The 22,110-nt window shown below is 40.7% G+C and overlaps 1 protein-coding gene across 5 annotated transcripts in view; it reads left to right on the top strand.

Annotated features, from left to right (window-relative positions):
* Window positions 1-22,110, top strand: part of clcn3 (chloride channel 3) — a 185,833-nt gene that overhangs the window by 69,339 nt on the left and 94,384 nt on the right. The gene's annotated exons all lie outside the window — the stretch shown is intronic.

The raw sequence follows: 22,110 nt of genomic DNA, 5'->3' as shown, positions 1-22,110 counted from the left end.
TTCCTGTTTCTAGGTATTCCTATTTTAGTTTGCATGAACGGTTTAGTCCTAACAGATCATGCTGGTCAGTTAGTGCCACCATCTGTGCTATAGCTCTTAGACAGATGCTGCTTTAATTCTTCAACACTTTCTCCTTAAATGAAACCTCTAAATGAAATTCAATATGTCAGACAGAAAATTTCACTGTGACTTGCATATCCACAAGGATATTCATAAAGGCTCCTTATGATACGTATCCTGTTCATATTATTAATGTGCTATTGGTTTAAATTGTATTCAACACCAGGCATTTTAAGTGCTGGACTAAAATGGTTTCACAAAGAAATCCAGTGTTCCATATTAATCTCGACACTGTAGCTCAATCTTTCTCTCTTCCCTTCCCACCTCCCTCACACCAGTGAAGCTTGGTTTCAGTCCAGAGGTTAAGAATTCAAATCGTATTTGCAGTATAAGGTGTGCCTCCTAGAGTCATACAGTTTTTTTTTTCCTCTCTCTCTCTTAATTCTTTTGTTAATGCCGCATAAGCAGCACCATTCTTAGTCTGATATTGCGGATTTGTGCAGGGTTAATTCAGAACTGCTCTGGTAAAGATGACGCAGGCCTTGTTTGCAGTAGGTGGTGATTTAAAGTAGGTTAGTACGGTCCAAGATGTGATGCATTGTTGAAGTCCGGATCTTGGCATTTTGTTTTTTTTTTAGCCTATCTGCCTTTATTGCAGTTTATGGAGAAAAATTTCCATTCAATAATTGATGTAATTTAGGATTTCAAATATTCACTATATGCAGGCCTCTATTCTTTATTTTGGAGAAGCTGTAGTGCCTTACATTATAATAAATTTGGTTAGTACTGGAAGATTGAGATCTGCTTGTTGTTTAATTGATCCAATTTGTTGACATAGTGTATTGTATAGTTCAGTGTTAACAATGGGGAAAAATAGATTTCTGGTTTCATTATTTTTCATGGACATCCTGCTGGCTGATTTTTGTAAGAATTTTTTTTGGTATTTTCTGCACTTTGTCTCTTTCTTTCAAAAGTATACAAAAATGGCATTAGTTTTTTTTGCAGAAGCCTTTTTCTCTCGTGAGTGCTGATTGTTAATTTTGTACTGACTTCTATCAGTTAAACTAAATGCTGTTTTCTTTGCAATTTTCTCAGCATCCATCGATAGTAGCAGTGCGTTGTACCACAAGTACTTGCTCTATGGAGTTTATAATTTGAAGTAACAATTGATACATTAATTCGTTGAAACTGGTACTGGTGTTTAAAAGACAATTTTTTTTTCAAGATAGTTGTTCAAATTAGCTTATTTTCCTATGTGCCAACTGTCGATTGGGTGATATTGCTGCACCGGCACTTAAGAATCGTGAAATGCCATTCCCCATTTATTTCAATAACACATAGCACTTTTATAAGCCTTCGTAAAACCAACTCGTAATGGCTTGTTTGTCTGTGATTGTAGCTTTACAGACTAAAGAGTTGAGGAAGGACCTTGATCCTTCCCAATGAGTGTTATAACTTAACTGCACCTTTTATTCATAATATAATCATGCTTTGCTATCCTTTTAAAATGTTGGAAAGCAGATGGAGCAGTTATTTGTCCTTGGGCAAGACCTGTTTCGCATGCATACCCTTAGACTCTATTTCAGTTCAAGATGATGGGAGTATCGATGAGAGTTTTCATCTGCAGTTCTTTCTAGAGTACTTCTAAACTTTATATGGCGAAAAAATATGGCATATAAAAATATGACGTATATGCCTTACTTGGAATAAAGGGGTGACTGCCTTTTGTCAACTCTAGTAAGACACTGACGGCTTTGTTACCTTGTTTATTTTGAAACCTCAAAATGACCTTCATGTTCAAACAGTTTGAAGCATAGGCGATATATTGATTCAGTGGATCTGCTGTTTGATTCTGGCCAACTGGAATTTTGGAAAATTTTACTCATATGTTTACTATTTGGATTATCATAGTGTACCTCCTTAATGAGGCTTGGTGTCAGATTCTGTTTGATGACTCTCCTGTTAAACACACTGGCTTGTTTGCCTATGTTAAAAGTGCTATATAAATGCATGCTGTTGTTGCCTTTGCTCACAGAACCTTATTTGTTTGTCTTGTAATAATCAACAGTAAGTCAGGATAAGTAACTAGATTTTAAAATAAATCCAACAGTGTTCACCAGAAAGGGATTGTGTGCTACTGGTTTACAGGTAGGCAACTTCTGAGTTCGCCTGCACACTCGTCCTCCTCCTCCTTTAGGGACTATGCCCTAGGAGGATGTTGGTGACCAAGGGATTTGCATTGGATTATGCTTGGCAAAGTACTGCAAAGGTTTGGTGCCTTCTGCAGTATGGCTGACCAGGAAACTCTCCCACTCTTGCCACCTGCCATCTGGAGTATTGGAAGGATTTACAGGCTGATAAACAATCTGTTTGGCCACGTTGTGAAAGCACCTTACGTGACCATCAATTCCTGGAGTGGGACTTGAAACTGGAGCTTCTGGCCCAGGGGTAGGGTCGTATTTCCCTAACCCCTCAATTTTTGTGCAGTCCAAATTTCTATTAATAACTCGACAGCAAACTCGAGATGGAATGAACTTAAAGGTATAATTTATTTGCACACACTCAAAACGTGGGAAGGAGGGTTTGCAACATCACTTCCACACTCGGACAGTAAAAAGTGGGATAGAGAAAAGAAGGCTTTACAGCACAGTGACCACAGAGAAAATAAATATTGGTTCACTTGAGTTCCAGAGTCCAGAATCTAAGTCCAATGAGATATTCCTTGATGGAGGTCAGTGGGCTGAAAACGGATTTTGCAGAATTCACTTTTCCGGTGGTGTTGACTTCACAAGATGAGATAGGCATGCAGAGATGAATCAGTCTTGTAGGTGATGGCACAGACCTTCCAACAGAAGCAGTGTAGATGGGGCCAGGTGTTCAACCTGGGCAGAGCTCCTTTCAGTGTGGCTGCTAGTCAGATGCTAAAGAGCAGACTAAGCTATTCAGTTCAGCAAGGCAATATCACATGTTCCACAAGCCAGAGGCCTAGGTCACATGACTCCCACCTCTCCACCAGGCCTTCAACAAAGTATGTGTATCCATTATCTGAACTTCGGCTAGGACTCAAAGACTGCTAAACATCCCAACCATTATAATACCATAAGATGTAGGAGCAGAAGTAGGCCATTCAGCCTATTGAAGCTGCTCCGCCATTCAATGAGATCATGGCTGATCTGATCATCCTCAATTTCATTTTCCTGCTTTTTCCCCAGAACCCTTGATTCCCTTATTGATTAAAAATCTGTCCACCTCAGCCTTGAATATACTGAAGGCCCCAGCCGCTCCAGTCCTCTGTGGTAAAGAATTCTACAGATTCACTACCCTCTGAGAGAAGAAATTCCTCCTCATCTCTTGTCTTAAATGGGTGACCCCTTACTCTGAGATTATGCGCTCTCGTCCTAGACTCCCCCACAAGGGGAAATAACCTCTCAGCAGCTACCCTGTCAAGCCCCTTCAGAATCTTATATGTTTCAAAAAGGCTCCCTCTCATTCTTCTCAACTCCAATGAGTACAGGTCCAACCTACTCAACCTCTCCTCATAAGAAAATCCCTCCATACCCGGGATCAATGTAGTGAACCTTCTGTGAACTGTGTCCAATGCCAGTAAATCTTTCTTTAGATAAGGGAACCAAAACGTTCACAGTATTCTAGGTGTGGTCTAACTAGTGCCTTGTATAATTTTTGCAAGACTTCCCTATTTTTATACTCTATTCCCATTGAAATAAAGCCAACATTCCATTTGCCTTCCCTATTACCCACTGAACTTGTATGTTAGCTTTTTGTGATTCATGCACGAGGGCCCCCACATCCCCTTGTGCTGCAGCTTTCTGCAGTCTTTCTCCATTTAAATAATATTCAGCTCCTCTATTCTTCCTGCCAAAGTGCAGAACCTCACATTTTCCACATTATATTCCATCTGCCAAGTTTTTGCCCACTGACTTAACCTGCCTATATCCCTCTGTAGGCTCTTTGTGCCATCCTCATCACTTGCCTTCCCACCTATTTTGTCATAACTTGGCAATAGCACATTCACTTCCCTCATCCAACTCACTAATATATATTGTAAGTAATTGTGGCCCGAGCACTGATCCCTGTGGCACTCCACTAGTTACAGGTTGCCATCCAGAAAATGCCCCTCTTATCCCAACTCTCTATCTTCTATTAGTTAGCCAATCATCTATCCAAGCTATTTTATTGCCGCCAACACCATGGGCTGTTATCTTATTAAGTAGCCTTACATGCAGTACCTTATGGAATGCATTTTGGAAATCCAAATATATTACATCTACTGGCTCCCCTGTATCTACGCTGCTTGTTACCTCCTCAAAGAATTGTAATAAATTTGTCAGGCATGATTTCCCCTTCATGAAGCCATGCTGACTCTACTTGACTATATTATGTATTTCTAAATGTTCTGCTATTACATCCTTTATAATTGACTCTAATATTTTCCCAATGACAAATGTTAAGTTAACTGGCCTATAGTTACCTGTTTTTTGTCTCCCTCCCTTTTTCTATAAGGGTGTTACATTGGCAGTTTTCCAATCCTCTGAGACTTTTCCAGAATCTAAGGATTCTTGGAAGATTACCGCCAGTGCATCCACTATTTCCTTTAATGTCCTAGGTTTCAACCCTTCAGGTCCAGGGGACGTATTGACCTTTAGCCCCTTAGGTTTCTCTAGTACTTTTTCCCTAGTGATAGTTATTGTATGTATTTATTTCCTCCCAACACCCCCACCCCCCACCCCCCACATTTGCCCCTTGATTATTTAGTATTTTTGGAATGCTATTATTGTCTTCTACCGTGAAGACTGATGCAAAGTATTTATTCAACTCCTCTGCCACATCCTGGTTCCCCATTATTATTTCCCCGGCCTTATTCTCTAAGGACCCTATGTTCACTTTGACCTCTCTCTTCCTTTTTATATATTTAAAGAAGCTCTTACTGCCCGTTTTTATATTACTTGTTAGTTTACCCTCAAAATTTACTTTCTCCCTTTTTTTTGGTCATCTTTAGTTGGTTTTTAAAACTTTCCCAACTCTTTGGCTTACTACTAATCTTTGCCACATTGTGTGTTTTTTCTTTCAATTTGACTTAACTTCCTTGGTTAACCATGGTCGGTTTAGCCCCTTCTTAGAATCCTTCTACCTCACTGGGATATATTTTTGTTCTGAGCCATGAATTATTTTGAAAGGAACGCTTGAGGGGCTTTTTGTTTTAGCAGACCCACTGTGTCCTGCTGGCAAGCATGGGTTATCAAATGCAAACCGGCTTTGTATAGCTCTCTTTGAAGTTGGGCTGTGCAGCCCCCAGGTGATCGTTAGTGGCTCCTCAGAGATAATGAGGTGTGTGTTTTGCTGAAACTGCAAAGTGGCTTCTTTTGTTCTGGGATCATAGACCGACATAGGTTCAGCCATTTTAATGATCGTGTTCAGCCAAGGCCCAGTTTTAAAATTTAGTGGCCTTCACAGCTGTTTGTAACAATAAATGTAACATCAAATGCTGGAAATTTGAAAAAGTTGGAAATCTATTAAAAATCAGCCATGTGTCCATGAAACTACCAGATTGTCATTAAAAGCCATCTGGTTCACTAACACCCTTTTGGTAACGAAATATGTCATTCTTACCTGGTCTGGCCTGCATGTGACTTCAGACCAACAGCAATGTATATGTCTCTTAGCTGCTGTCTGAAATGGCCTAGTGAGCTCTCAGTTCTATCAAGCCATTACGAAAAGGCTAGTAAGAATGAAAGAAGACAGATCACCCGGCATGAACTTAATCACCAGACACAACAAAAACCAGATGACCCTGCAGAGTTCTCCTCAATAATTTTGGGGACTTGTACCAAAATTATGAAAGCTGTCACACAGACTAGTCAAGCAATAGACCTACTTCCAGAACCATACTTTCCAGCTAACATCCCAAGCTCTGCCATCGCCAATTCTGGCTATGTTCTGTCCCACTGGCAGTACTCACCCACCAGAGTTGTAAAAATTTAGAAGGGAGTAGCCCTGGGAATCCTGAGTGTTGACTCCAGATCCTATGAATTCTCATGGCATCAGGTCAAACATGGCTAAAGAAACCCCATGCTTATTACCACCTATTGCCCTCCCTCAACTGATGAATCAGCAGTCTTCCATGTTAAACATCACTTGAACAAGGTATAGAGGGTAGCAAGGGCACAGAATGTACTCTGGGTTGGAGACTTCAATGTTTATCACATGAGGTGCTCAGTAACACCATTACTAACTGAGCTGGCCAAGTTCTAAAGGACACAGAAGTGTTGAGTGGATGATCCATCTTGGCGTCTTCCTGAGACCCCCACAGACATCAGACTTTGGTCAGTTAGATTCACTCACATGATATCAAGAAATGTTTGAACATAATGGATACATCAAAGGCTATAGATCCTTACAACAACCTGGCCCTTATTGCTGGAGACTTGTGTTCCCGAAGTGGCTTTACCCCTCACCAAGCTGTTTTGGCACAGCAACAACACTTTCTACTCAAAAAATATGGACAATTGTCCAGTTATGCCCTGGCCACAAAATGCAAGACAAATGTAATCCAGCCAATTGGTGTCACATCAGTTTATTCTCATCATATCAATCATCAGCAGAGTCATGGAAGATGTCATTGGCAGTGCTATGAAGCAGCATTTACTCGGCAATAACCTACCCACTGATGCTCAGCATGAGTTCTATTCGACCCATTTGGCTGCAGACCTCAATGCATTCTTGGTCTAAACATGGACAAAAGAACTGAATTCCAGAGCTGTGATGAGAGGAACTGCCCTTGACCTCAAGGCAGCATTTGACCAAGTGTAGCATCAAGAAGTCCTAACAAGACTGAAGTCAGTGGGAATCAGGGGAAATTCTCCACTGCTTTATCAATGACCGTCCCTCTGCCGTAAGGTCAGAAGAGGGGATGTTCACTGATGATTGCGCAGTGTTGAGTTCCATTTGCAACTGCTCAGATGATGAAGAAATCTGTGTCCACCTGCAGCAAGGTCTGTTCAACATTCAGGCTTGGGCTGATAAGTGACAAGTAACATTTATGCCACACATGACAATGACCATCTCCAACAAGTGAATATCTTGTTGATGTACTGTGACATTACCATTGCTGAATCACTTGCCATCAACATTTTGGAGGTTATCCTTGAAACTTAATTGGATGAGCCACATTAAAACTGTAGCTACAGGAGCTGGAGAGAGACTGAGAATTCTCAAAGCTTTTCCACCATCTACAAGCTGAAAGTCAGAAGTGTGATGGAATACTCCCCTATTGCCTGGATGAGTGCAGCTCCAACAGCACTGTAGAACGTGGACACCATGCAGAGCGAGGCAGCCTGCTTCATTGGCACCCATCCACCCATTAAACATTCACTCTCTCCACCACCAGCATTACAATGGCACTGTAGCAATTCACCAAGGTTTCTTTGACAGTACCTTCCAAAGTTGGGACCTCTCCTGCCTAGAGGAATAAGGGCAGCAGGTGCACGGGAACACCACCACCTGTAAGTTCCTTTCCAGGTCACACACCATCCTGTTTTGGAAATATATTTGCTGTTCCTTCATTGTCACTGGGTCAAAATAATGGAACTTGCTAGCTTATGGAACTTGCTAGTTTACAGCACTGGGCTGCAGCACTTCAAGAAGTGCTCACTGCAACCTCCTGAAGCACAATTAGGTGGGCAATAAATGATGGCCTTGACAGTGATACCCACATCCCATGAACAAATAAAGAAGAAATGGCAGCCTGGTAATATAAAATTATCTAGTAGGAATCGGGCAGTGTTCATTAATTAATTACACTCCTACGTTGTTCCATTTCACTGATTTATTGGCGGAGTGCTGGTGAATACATTATTCTCCAGCAGTACTCAAGCTTCATGCCCCACTGATCTAGCTATTTCGTCAAGCACTTGGATCAAGGTTGGATTATGAATGTTGATTCCATGTTACTGTATTAGTTTGTCTCTAGTACCTGACCAAATCAATATTGAAACATTTTATGTCCTATTTGGCAATGAATTGGACTTTGTTTTATTTTTTGTTTGCTTTCTTTTGTTTTCAGGTTAGTCTACATTTTCATATTGCAACTATATCTGGCACAGAAAACCATATCTGATGGGTGCCCGGGAAAATCAATTAGGTTTAGGTATAGGAACTGCCAAAGACCACAGTCCTTCTAGTTCAGCTTCTGTCATCCTGGTCATTGCATGGTGCAATGATAATGGAGTTGTTGACTAATCATAGAAATTAATCTCTATCTATTTAAAATAAATTAGTGTAAAATAAATTAGTGAAAGGTTAAATAAAGGTTAAACATTGAAGTAATAGTCCAAAATAAAAGCTAAAATATTACAGAAAACATAACAAAGCATGAGAGAAGGTAGAAGAAATGTATTTAAATTGTTAGTCAAGCAATCTCCAGATTACACAAAAGACCATCAAGCCCAAGCATTCTGGCCAATAAATCCCAGGCTACATAATATATGACGTATTTTAGTTGACCTGTCACATGTAAAGGCAAGTTTATTGCCTGGGGAAGCAAAACAAAAAGAACCAGAAGCAAAATACAATTCAGCACTAAATGTGCCGAGCACCTTTGTGGTATGATGTCCTGATTAGGAGGCTGGTTGGCATGGGTTTTCTACCCCAAGCACCGACCTGATTACCTGCCCCACCACCCCCAATGTTTTAAAAATGTAACCCCGCATTGCCAGCACCTACTGCTGGGCAGAAAATAGAAGCTATCGTTAAAGTTGCTATGAAGGTTAGAGGGCCACCTGTTACCAATACTAGAAATGCATTTAGTCAACATTAAATTTTATGATTCGTATTTTATTGTTTCAGATTTCATGGTGTTGCACATAGTGACTGGAATTTTGTCAGCACAGACCCAAACGTTGGGGACAACACTGCCTCAACCGTTTTTTGAGAACTCCGACAGCATTTTTCACTATCCTGGCAAGGATTAGCTGCAGTTGGGGCTCCTATTCCTTTAAAAGATGTTCTGGCTCCAAGAGCTGCTGGCTAATTGGAGGCCTGCAACTCAGCAATCTCAGCAGTGCCATTGGGAGTGGTGGCCACTATGCCTGGAAGTTCAGGAGCAGGCCACTCTCACAGCTGGTAACAGGTCTTCGGTTTCCAGGGCCAGCCAGACGGTCACTGTTGTGGGGGATGGTGGTTGCTAATAGCGGAGTGTGGTGGTTGGTTTGGGGGAGGTGGGGGGGGGGGGAAGAGATGGTTGGCAGTGGTGATGGGTCAGGGGGTGTGCTTGTTGCTGCAGAGGCAGTCATTGCCATCGGGGCTTCCATCTATGGGCCACAGAGTGCCTGAATAGAAGGTGTCCCCCAAGCCTACAAGTAAAATGCCAGCAGTGGCAGGAAGAGGCACTTAATTGACTGCTTAATTGGCTCAATTTGCCTTAGAGCAGGAAGGCCACCCTCTCAATTTCCTGCCACTGATAAAATGTATGTCAGGATCAAATGTTGTGGTGTAGTGGGGTTAAATATTGGAGTTGGGATGGTAGAGGAGGGTTATAGCGTAAGGGAAACAGGTTAGCATGTGGAGGAGGTGGAGGGGGATGGGAAGGATGGTGGAATAAGGTTCAAAGCTGGAAAAATGTGGGATTAAAGGCTAGGGAAATGCAAAGCACAAGCGGGGATGGCAGAAAGAACTTTCACTTGCGGTCCTCTCTTGTATCTTGTCCAAAACACTCTCTCAACAATCTGTTTTGGACTGAATTGTTATCTCTGTCTCCTTCTTTGAATTCCTGACACAAGTTTCATTCTGTTCTACTCTCTGCCCCGAGCTGTTCCCTGAATCCACTCCCCTTCTTTCTGACTCTAAGCTCTGACCAACAGAGCTTCAAGCTTTTGATAAGCAATTATAGTTATTGTTATATTAGACTTACAATATATTAAATTTTTATAATTGTAGAATATATTGTAGAATGAGCCAAGGGTCGCATGCTGGTTGTGGCAGAAAACACACTTGAAAGCTGCGAAACAGAGTTGCCCTGGGGAGGAGAATGAGAATACCTAAATTGGAACTTCACTGAGTGGTTCAGGTTACTGTGGCTGGGTGGTAAAATGATATTATATGGCAGATGCACTGGAATCAGGGTCAGAGAAACAAAATAGGATTTTGGGATAAAGTGGCTGTTTCAGAGATTAAAATCATTTTATTGATTCATACCTTCTCATTCACATTTTATGTGGCAGTGATTTATACCTAACAAATCCAACAGGATATGAGAGTATAAGAGGAACAGCTAGAATTAGATTGGCAAATATAGAGAATTATACACGTGATTTGTATTTCAAAATTAAAATAGGAACCTTAGAGATTTTTACATAAAATAGTCAAAATAATTAAAATTAAACTATGACAAACTGGTGAGAAATAAATAAAATGGGAAGCAACTCTGAAGGGAAGGTACTGAATTTTTCTCAGCAGAAGAAACTGGCAGGTGGGGGTGGAAATTTGTTCACATGGTGCTGGTTCAAGTCGTGCTGCACAGACTTATGTTGATAGATAGTGTTGCTGCGTACCCTTTTTCAGTGATCAACAGAGAAACCTGTGCAGATAGCAGACAGCACTGTGGGCCACTCCAGGAAATCGATGCAAGTCTGGGCAGTTCCGCTCAAAGCTGTATTCTGGAAACAAAGTTCTCCGTAGGTTGTTCATAGGCAAGAAGCCAAAGGCACTCAGTGGCCAGTTTGTGTAATTGCAGTGTAAGAAGTTTACATTAGCAAATCCTACATCAAATGTCGGAATAGGAGATTTAATGGGGAAGCAATTGCCAGAAAGTGCGACAAAAATTTAAGAAGAATTGAAGTAATACAGGCAGGAAGTGCTGTCATGTATAAGTTTCTTTTTTAATACAGATAACTTGCTTACTACACACTATAGCAAGTAAGTTAGGAGAAAAGATGATCAGGCCAATCATTGAATGATATAGCAAAGAAGGAGGCCATTTGCCTCATTGAACCAGTGTGCTCGCTCTTTGAAAGAGCTATCTAATTAGTCTCATTTTCTTGTTCTTTACATATAGCACTGCAGGTATTTCCCTTTAAGTTTATATCCAATTCCCATTTAAACATTACTAATGAATCTGCATCCACCACCCTTTCAAACAGTCCACTGTGATATTTGTTTTTATCTATTAAAGCAGATACACTAAGATTGATGGTTGTTGAATGTAAAAGGAGAAAATCCTGATCCCCTTTCCCATCTATATGCCCTAGTTTCCTTATGAAATTGAACTGGAAATGATAATTTCCATTCATCGTGCCAATTTCAAAGATCACTGCCTATTTTACCTTTGATTCAGTATCTGTCTCTATGAAAATTATATCCTTCTCCCTATTTAAAAATTTCTAACAACGTCCCCTTCCGTTACCTCTTTGGGTAGACTATTTCACCTATTTGCTGTTCTCTGTATGGTGTTAAGTCAGAGTTCTGTATTTTAGCCCAATGGCTGATTTGATATAATTTAAATGTTCTTTTGTGTATTCCTTCCAAGGCCAGAATGTTCCCCTTTTGGTATAGTGCCCCAGAAGTGTACCCAATACTCAGTAGGGAACATGCTGTTTGTGTGTTTAAAACTGCAATTGTCTGAACCTGTTTACCACACCACAAAACAAGATACAAATGTATTAAAGAGTCAACAAATTGGTATCTAGTGTAAAATTGATGAACTATGAAGGAAGATTAGAGTTTCAAGCTCAATGATCTGGAAGGAGGTGAGCAAATGGACTGAAATAGTGGTGAGTACAAGAGCAAAAAATGATAAAAGCAAAAAACTGCAGATGCTGGAAATCGAAAACAAAAACAAAGATACCTGGAAAAACAGTTCTGTTGAAGAGTCATGCAGACTCAAAACGTTGACTGTGCTCCCTTCCACGGATGCTGCCAGACCTGCTGAGTTTTTCCAGGTATTTTTGTTTTTGAGCAGAAAATGATCCCCTTTCCACCTGTTTCCCACTTTCCTCATAGGACTGAAAACATGTTGCTAAAAGCTGAACATTCAACTATGCTTCCCATTGTAGTCATTTTAAAAGAAAAAGTCAAAACTAGAAACAGCTAATCAGCCCATTAAAGCACTTTTATCTAGTACATTAATTCCCACACTACAGCAGATAGATGCATTTTGAAAAAAATTCATGGAATCATATAGCACTGAAGGTGGTCAGTAAGCATATTGTGTATGTGTCGGTGCTTGGAAGGAGCTCTCCACTTAGTCCCACTCCCCGGATCTTTCCCAAAGCCCTTCAAGTGTTTATTGAATTTATTTTTCAAGGTTACTATTGAATCTGCTTCCACCACGCCTTCAAGCAATATTTGCATTGCAAAGTAACTTACATTGTAAAAGAAATACTTCCTTATGTCGCCTCTGGTTCTTTTGGCAATTACCTTAAATCTGTGTCCTGTGTTTACTGAGCCTACTGCCAGTGGAAACAGTTTTCCTCTTAATTACTCCAGCAAAACACTTGTCGCTTTTTAATGCCACAATTAAATTTCCTCTTAATGGTAAATGCTTCAAGGAGACCAATCTGGGCTTCTTTTAGTCTCTTAATCAAACCCTGGTACTATTCTAGTAAACCTCCTCTCCAAGGCCTTGACATTCTTCCTAAAGTGTGATACCTAGAATTGAACACAATTCCAGCTGAGGCTGCACCAGTGATTTGTCATTAAAACTGAACTCTGCTGTGTGGGTTGCCGAGTTCATAAGTTCAATAAATACTGATTCACACAATGGTGGCGGGTCTAGATTACCATGACATAGTGCTGCAGTACAAATATCTATAGCTTCCTTAAGTGGAACATTGGTCAGTCACCATCAGTGGTGCATTCTGCATGGCAAAGCCACTTGCCAACCTATTGCCTCTTCTTTCAATAGTACTCAAGTTCTGTACTACCAAAAGACTATTTCATGCTTAATATACTTTAATTATCCCCCCTCACACTTAACTACCTTCTTTCCAAGCTGTAAAGCCTGAGTTTCTTTAATCTTTCCTCATAGCCTGTCCTCTTCACATTTCTCTTCTCTTCAAACTTTACAAAACAAGTAAATGTTTTTTTTTTCATTTTATGTGGTGTTGCTCAGAATCCAATATTCTGAGAGTGATGTGACCTGTGCAATGTAAAGCCTCAATGGAAATTTTGAAGACTTTGTACTGCTCTGTTATAGGTATATAATCGCAGCATAATGCTTTTAATTGCTGCATTATGTTGTCTAGACATTGAAATTGCCAAGCCTCCTATCACACCAAGCTTCTGAGTCTTCTGCCAATTCATATATATTATTTGTATGCCTGTGCTTGTAGTTCTCATCTTAAGTGCAATTCTTGAGTTAAATTTTATTTGTCTGCTCAGTTCCACAGCTCATCTAAATATTTTATGCATTTAATTTCTCTTCTATCCTTCTGTTCAATTTTTGTAATTCATTCTCCGACTATGTCTATCACTAGTATTGCTCATCCCAAGTTGCCCTTGAGAAGGTGATGGTGGATCACCTTCTTGAGACATTGCAGTAGCCTTCTTAATCTATTGCAGTACTTAAGGTGTTCTTTACAATGCTATTACGTTGGTCTTCCAGGAATTTGATCCAGTGATGATGAAGGAATATCCAGGTAGATTAGAAAGAGCATAGGCCCAAGTACTGACCACTTCATGGCTCCAGCCTGACATTAAAGAATCATCATAGAACAATACAGAATGGAAGGAGGCTGTTTGCCCCATCAAGCATGTGCCAGCTCATTAGAAGAACTACCCAATTAATCTCTCTCCGCTGCTCTTTCTTTATAACCCTGCAAATTTTTCATTTTCAACTGTTTACCTAGTTCACTTTTGAGAGTGACATTGAATCAGCTTCCATTTCTCTTTCAGGCAATGCATTCCAGATTTTTGCCAGAAATATTGTTTTGTCCGTTATGTTGTCTTTGGTTATTTTTGCCAATTGCCATAAAGCTGTGCCCTTCTCATGAAGTAATAAGCAGCTTTCTGCAGCAAGGGAAGGCAGTATGCTCCCCAATTACAATTCAGTGTCAGCTTGGCTCAGTCATGGGACTCTCGCTCCTGAGCCACAAGCTTTTGGTTTTAAACCCCATTTCAGGACTCTAGGCATAACCTACATTGACACTTTAATGAGGCACTGGGGATTGCTGCATTGTTAGAAGCTATCTGTCAGATGAGGCAGTAACTTGAGGCACTGACCTCTGGTTAGGTAGGCGCAAATGATTTCCTAACACTTTTAGAAATCCCTTTTCTTTTTCATTCAGTTTCCTAGCCATAATTCCTCTCGGCCAATACCTATTAAATCAGTTATTCATCTTATTAGCTGTTAATGGGTAATTTGGCTGCCACATTTGATGATGCAACATTGAAGTCTTAAGCAGGTGTACGTGGCCCTCATGGTAGCCACCGCCAGCATCCATGGCTTGTTCCAGCATCACTGTCCCCGGATTAGCTCAGCTTTTGCTGACTGCTGATTGGCAGTCATCACAGCTAAGATCAGACTAGTCAAGTGACCTGCCTGATGTCTCGCCTCTTTATTGTAAGCCAGCAATTTATTTATAAAGCTCAACATTAAAACTAAACAGCTCATGATATTTTAATACTTTTCAGTCTTCAGATCAAATAATAATACATTATTTTATGACTGTGTGATGCTTACTTTATTACCATTCTCTCCCAATGCTACTCATCCTCACACATACCCCTTTGCTTCTGAAAGGCATAAGCCAACTGCTCTGTTTGAATTATTGGCGCATGGGGATGAAAGTTTTGAGATGACTCCTGGTTTTGGATACTGTGAGGGTTCTCCAGTGAATACACATCACTGCTTTTTCTGCAGCACTGAAAGTGTTGGTCCCATTTTGTACAACCTACTTCAGCAACGTTGGATTTTCAGCAATGACATGAATGAATAACCACTGAACCAGGATGAACATTGATCATGGCACGCATGTGTGCTCTTTGAAGGTCGAAAAGCCTTGGTCTTGAATATATGATGAGGTGAAACGTGAATGTAACTTCCTTCTTTATTGTTTACTTTGCAGTAAGGTAGGATGATTACCTTTACTTTTACGTCCACCGCGCACCTTCCTTACCTAGCAGAAAGATGCCACTTGGCCTGACCACATGATGCAATTTAGGTCAGGAAATCAGTTAAGTGTAGTGAATGGAAATTGTAACCTCCTGACAGAGCATTGCCTGGTACTACCCTAGCCACTGCTTTTATTCATAATTCTCATCACTTTTGATGATAAGATTATCCTAACAACCTTTTAAAGCATTGGACAACCTACATTTGCTTCTTGTTTGGCAGTAACTTTTATAGTAGCACGGCTTCATGTCAAGTAGAATTGTTTCAGTTCAAAGGCCAGTGAAAGCTGATGGCTTTCAGCAATCAATTAATTATGAGTCAGGTAATAGATCTTTCAAAAAGCACATTTATGTGGATAATTGAAACTACCAGTGCTGACTTACGCGGTGAATTATTTATAACTCAATTGTAGTAAACTGGGATTGAAGTTTTTTTTCTAAAGCAGAACATGAAGAAATGTTAGTATGTGAACAGAAAAATCTGCCTTATAAATAGAGCAGTTTATTTATACTCGTCTATCTTGTGAGGTCTACAAAGGGGACTGATAGTGGTGCTGGCACCAAATGTTTTCTCTTCTTTAACCTTCAAAGCTCTGAATGGCAATTAAAATTTACAAGAGGGCATCATGGTTGTTTTGAAGTACATGCTGCATTGGGATTAAAATTGATTGTTTAAATACTTTCCTTTCTTACATGTGTGTTATAACATGTTTTGAATTATGATCAAAACCCTTTCAAATAAGTAAATGCTGAGTTCAGTGCTTTTATCAATTCAACTGTTGCAAATTTTGGTGTGCATGTGGTTTCTAATTTTTGCCTGCCCTGTGAAATTGATTAGAAGCCCAGTATGCTGTACGCATTTTCTTTGTGTTATTTTTGCATGTGTGTTGTGTGCCAGTACCCAAGGTGTTGCTAGGAATTTTCCAGGCAATTTCATGTTCTACCAGTTTTCTTTCTTTTCCTTAAGGTGTTACTTTGACCTAGTAAATTATGCCACCGCGTTAAATTTGCTAATAGGATCATAGGAGCAGGAGTAGGCCATTTGACCCTTCGAACCTACTCCGGCAAACAGAATGCAGCTGAGGAAACTGAGTGCAGACTTGGACTTTGATGAGAGGGGGAGTTCGATGAATGGGGGGGTGGGGAGCAGGAGGAGGTGTTCATTTCCTTTTTTTGTTTCTCACCCTATAGGAATTGTTTCTTCCTCTGCTACAGGGAAAGGAGCTAGCTGTTTGGTGAGTGTCTGGTGAGTGGCTAGGGTCTATTAAACATAGAAACGTAGAAAATAGGAGCAGGAGTAGGCCATTCGGCCCTTTGAGCCTGCTCCGTCATTCATCATGATCATGGCTGATCATCCAACTCAATAGCCTGCTCCCGCTTTCTCCCCATATCCTTTGATCCCTTTCGCCCCAAGAGCTATATCTAACTCCTTCTTGAAAGCATACAATGTTTTGGCCTCAACTACTTTCTGTGGTAGTGAATTCCACAGGCTCACTACTCTCTGGGTGAAGAAATTTCTCCTCATCTCAGACCTAATTGGTCTACTCCATATCTTGAGACTGTGGCCCCTGGTTTTGGACTCCCCCACCATCAGGAACATCCTTCCTGCATCAACCCTTCTGAACTCCAGCAAATATAATCCTAACCGACTCAATCTCTCCTCATATGTCAGTCCCGCCATCCCAGGAATCAGTCTGGTAAACCTTTGCTGCACTCCCTTTATAGCAAGAACATCCTTCTTCGGATAAGGAGACCAAAATTGCACACAATATTCCAGGTGTGGCCTCACCTAGGCCCTGTATAATTACAGCAAGACATCCCTGCTCCTGTACTTGAATCCTCTCGCTATGATTTGCCTTCTACCATTTGCCTTCTTTACCACCTGCTGCACCTGCATGCTTACCTTCGGTGACTGGTGTACGAGGACACCCAGGTATCGTTGCACATTCCCCTCTGAATTTATAGCCATTCAGATAATCTGCCGCCTGTTTTTGCTACCAAAGTGGATAAACTCACATTTATCCACATTATACTGCACCTTCCATGCTTTGGCCACTCACTCAGCTTGTCCAAATCACACTGAAGATTCTCTGCATCCTGCTCACAGTTCACCCTCCCACCCAACTTTGTGTCATCTGCACATTTGGAGATATTACATTTAGTTCCCTCAACTAAATCAGTAATATATATTGTGAATAGCTGGTGCCCCAGCACCGATCCCTTTGGTAACCCATCAATCACTGCCATTTGGAAAAAGACCCTTTTTCTACTCTTTGTTTCCTGTCTGCCAACCAGTTTTCTAACCATCTCAATACACTACCCCAATCCCATGAGCTTTAATTTTACGCGCTAATCTCTTATGTGGGACTTTGTCGAAAACCTTCTGAAAGTCCAAATAAACCACATCCACTGGCTCCCCATCACCAACTCTACTATTTACATCCTTGAAAAATTCGAGTAGATTTGTAAAACATGATTTCCCTTTCGTAAATCCATGCTGACTCTGTCCGATCCTGCCACTGTTTTCCAAGTTCTCAGCTATTAAATCTTTTATAATGGACTCTAGAATTTTCCCTGCTACCTATGTCAAGCTGACTGGTCTATAATTCCCTGTTTTCTCTCTACCTCCCTTTTAAAATAGTGGGGTTACATTAGCTACCCTCCAATCTGTAGGAACTGTTCCAGAATCTATAGAATCTTGGAAGATGACCACCAGTGCATCCACTATTTCTAGGGCCACTTCCTTAAGTACTCTGGGATGTAGATTATCAGTCCCTGGGGATTTATTGGCCTTCAATCCCATCAGTTTCCCCAACACCATTTCCCTACTAATACTGATTTCTTTCAGTTCCTCCCTCTCACTAAACCCTGTGTTCCCCAACATTTCTGGTACATTATTTATGTCCTCCTTTGTGAAGACAGAACCAAAGCATGTATTTAGTTGGTTAGCCATTTTTTTGTTTCCCATTATAAATTGTTTCTGATTGTAAGGGATCTACATTTGTCTTCTCCAAACTTTTTCTCTTCATACACCTATTCTATTCCTAAGGTATAAAATAGTGTACAAAGTGGTGGTAAAGTTAAGAAAATACATAAAAAAGCAACGTAAATAAGTGAAGAAACTATTTAAAACACATTAAGGATGGCAGGACAGGTGATGTGTCAAGGCTGCAGCTTGTGGGAGCTCCTGGATGACATTGTGCAGCTGAGCTCTCAAATGATTCAAATGTCTTGATGGAAAATTGTTCATCAGGTCAGTTCATTCTGACAGCACAATTGCTTGCTCAAGTGCTTTGTTAGCACTCAAATCCACCGAGAAACCAGCATTTTGAATGCATCCAGAAAAGCAGAAATTGGGCAGTGAATCATGCACCACACAGTAATCAGAAATTGCTGTATGTTGTACAATGCCAAATTTCTTGCCTTAATATATATCCAAGCCCATGTTAGTAATCATTATGGTCACAGCTTGAAACATTGTGCACCCTTGAAGATGCTGTATTAAGTTAGGTTAAATAGGTGGTTCAAGGAAAGGAGAATGAAGAGATGTTGAGATGATGTGGGCACACGAAAATAAGGCTACTGCCCAGACTGATTTGGCAGAAAAACTTACTCCATTTGGAAATTTCTATTTAACTTTTTGTTTTGCAACCTATCCAGAAATTAAAATAAACTCTTTTTACACTTTCAATAATAGGTGAACTAAATGAACTTGGGTCTTGGGTTGTGGTGAAGCAATTTGAGTCGGCACCATGGGCGTGCCAACATGTTGAATTGAAGGAATAATCCACAATGTAATTATCATCCATTATTTGCTGCAAAGTACATACTCATATCTATTTAAAGAATTAAGCTAATTACAGAGTTATTTGTATCCAGACTGTGGATGCCACTTTTTTGAGTTTTGGCACAGAAAAATGCTAGTTGTTTATTTTAACTCTCTCCCCGAGCACTCTCCACTGGTAGGAAAGACCGACTAGAGGTGGCAGCACCGTGATATACAGTCAGGAGAGAATGGCCCTAGAATGTCCACTCCAAACCCCATGAATTCTCATGCCATTAGGCCAGACATGAGCAAGGAAACCTACCACCTCCCCTCAGGTGATCATTTAGCACTCCTCCATGTTGAACACCACTTGGAAGAAGCACCGAAGGGGCACAGAGTGTACTCTGGGTGGGGGAACTTCAATGTCCATCACCAAGAGTAGCTTGATAGCATCACTACTAATTGAGCTGGCCAGATTATGATGGCATTGAGAGAATCAACATGAGCCAAAAACCTAGTTGACCTGGTCTTCACCAGTCCACCTGTTGCAGATACATCTGTCCATTACAGTATTGGTAGCAGTGACCCTGCACAGTCCTTGTGGAGAAAGAGGGGACATCCACCAAGATATCGGCACTACTCGCATGCTAAAATGAGATAGACTCTGAACAGATGTAGCAGTTCAAAATTGAGCATCTATGAAGTGCTGTGGACCAGCAGCGAGCAGCAGCAAAATCCTATTCAATCACAATCTGTAACCTCATTGCCCAGCATGTTGAGCTTCATTGGAACAGTGCAGTAAGCTGAGATCAGACATGTCAGCGTGTGAGCAAGGTGGAGAATTAAAATGACAGGCTACCGGAAGCTCAGTGTCATGTTTGTAGACTTTGCCTTTGCATGACACCTTTCCCGGCAAACGCAGGAGATCTAACACCTGCCCTTTTACCTTCTCTCCCCTCACTGTCCAAGGCCCCAAACAATCCTTCCAGGTGAAGCAGCGATTTACATGCATTTCTTTCAATCTAGTAAACTGTATTTGCTGCTCAATATGTGGTCTCCTCTACATGGAGGTGACCAAACACAGATTGTGTGACCGCTTTGCAGAACACCTCAGTTCAGTCCACAATCATTAACATTATACCTGGCGTCGGTAGCATATAGCATTTCTCCAGATGACCATCCTACATTGATACAACTGGGTTGTAGTTTGGGAATGTCCACTATGGTGTAGAGCCTAAATGGCGTAGGGTGTTGCTTGCACCAGAAGGAAAATCAAGAGTCTTGGTGCACCAAGTAGCATGTGTCGACTCATGAAACTGGCTAGTCCTCTGTAACTGCTGGACTCTGCTCTCCTGCACATGTTGCCACAGATGTAGTAGAGTGGGATGAGGCTCGTAAGAAGCAGAAACACGAGCATAGACAAATCAAGTGTTTCTGTGCTGGAAATTCTATGTAATTTATTTAATGATTAGATATAATTAATGTGGAACTTAAAATTTAGCTAGTGCTTCTGCTGACATGTTGTTTCTTGGCAGTCTTAAGTATTCTGCTGAATGTGAAGGGAGACCATAAAACAGCTTGTTCAGCACACCAACTGTTCTGGAAAGATAGATAAAACATAATAAAAGCCAATTGGTGGGTTCAGAAATAAGTGAGGAATAGAATAAAGAAAGAGTGATAAACTTGTATAACACTTTTCTATGCTACAGTTAAGAGTATAGTGTTCAGATAGTTTTTTGAGATAGCGGGGAGTTGAGGGCAATGAGGAGCTGGCATGAAAGAATTAAGGCCTGGGACAGATCAGCCATGATCTTATTGAATGGCAGGCAGGTTTGAGGGGCCGAATGGCCCACTCCTGCTCCTATTTCTGATGTTCTTATGTTCGGTTTCTGGCATCCTATTATAGAAAGAACACGAAAACCATAGAAACAATAAACTTTGATTTACCAGGATGATGCCAGGAATGGAAAACTATGGTCAAATGGAAAACTTGTGATACAACAACTAAAACATGGACAAGGGAGGGATAATGGGGCGGAGAAGTTTAGGAAGGGATTTCAGAGCTTGAGGCCTAGACAGCTGAAGGCATATCTGCCAATGGTGGAGGAACAAAAATCAGGGATGTGCAAGAGACCAGAATTGGATGAGTGCAGAGATCACGGAGGCACAATTTCCACTGGAGCAGAGAAAGTGAAGAGGAGGATGATTGTACTTTTTAAAAAGTATGAATGGTTTCGAGAAGAGAGAATGGAGGAAGACTATTTACTTGTTTAGGGAATCAGTGCTGAAGGGTCAACAACTTCAACTGGTCTTAGAGTGAGGAACAAGAATAGCAGAAAGATTTTTATTCAGATGGTTGACTGAATATGGAATACTTTGCTGCAGGAAATGGTGGAGACAGCCCATGGCACTTAAGGGGAAGTTATGTAACTATTTGAAGTGGAGGAGGTTAGGTTACACAGCTAAAAGAGAGAAAGGCCATAGGTTTAGTTTTGATTATTGTAGCAAACAGCTGGCACAAATTCTGTGGGATGAATGGCTTCCTTCAGCATTGTAAACTTCTATGGTTCCATAGTTTATGAAATGGAACTGTCATAGAGTAGGGCACAGTCTTTTCCTCTGCCCTTTTTGACTGCGCTCAGTTTTTAAAATAACTCTCTTGGCTTTGCATTGAGATACCATTAAAGATAGGGTAAATGCTATGGTCATAGCGCAATCCGGATTCATGGGGATGCTACCATGGATCTTGGGTTGTCAATATGAAAGGACGCTTGATGGTATCTTTTTTTTATTAGAGCTGTCATGGCTGAGGGGTGGCTTAATAAAAGTTAAAATTAAAAAGGATCCCGATAGGTAATAGATAGAGATAGATTGGTTCTTTTCGTCTGAGATCAAATAATTAAAAGCGAGATTAGAAAAAATTGTTTAATATGGAATATATTACCAACTGGAACTTGTTGCCATTACTGAAATGGCCTTTTCAAAGGAAATGAGGTATTTTCTCAAACAAGAGGCATATTAACAAAACAAAAATATAAATAACTGGAAAAACTCAGTAGGTCCAACAGCATCTGCAGAGAGGAACACAGTTAACATTTCAAGTCCGTATGACTCTTCAACAGGAGTTCTGTTGGAGAGTCATACGGACTCGAAACATTAAC

The sequence above is a fragment of the Carcharodon carcharias genome, chromosome 4, assembly GCF_017639515.1.
Source record: "Carcharodon carcharias isolate sCarCar2 chromosome 4, sCarCar2.pri, whole genome shotgun sequence".
In the NCBI taxonomy this organism is placed as follows: Eukaryota; Metazoa; Chordata; class Chondrichthyes; order Lamniformes; family Lamnidae; genus Carcharodon; species Carcharodon carcharias.
Note: the sequence above shows the minus strand (reverse complement) of the source record. Positions and strands in the feature narration are given on the sequence as shown.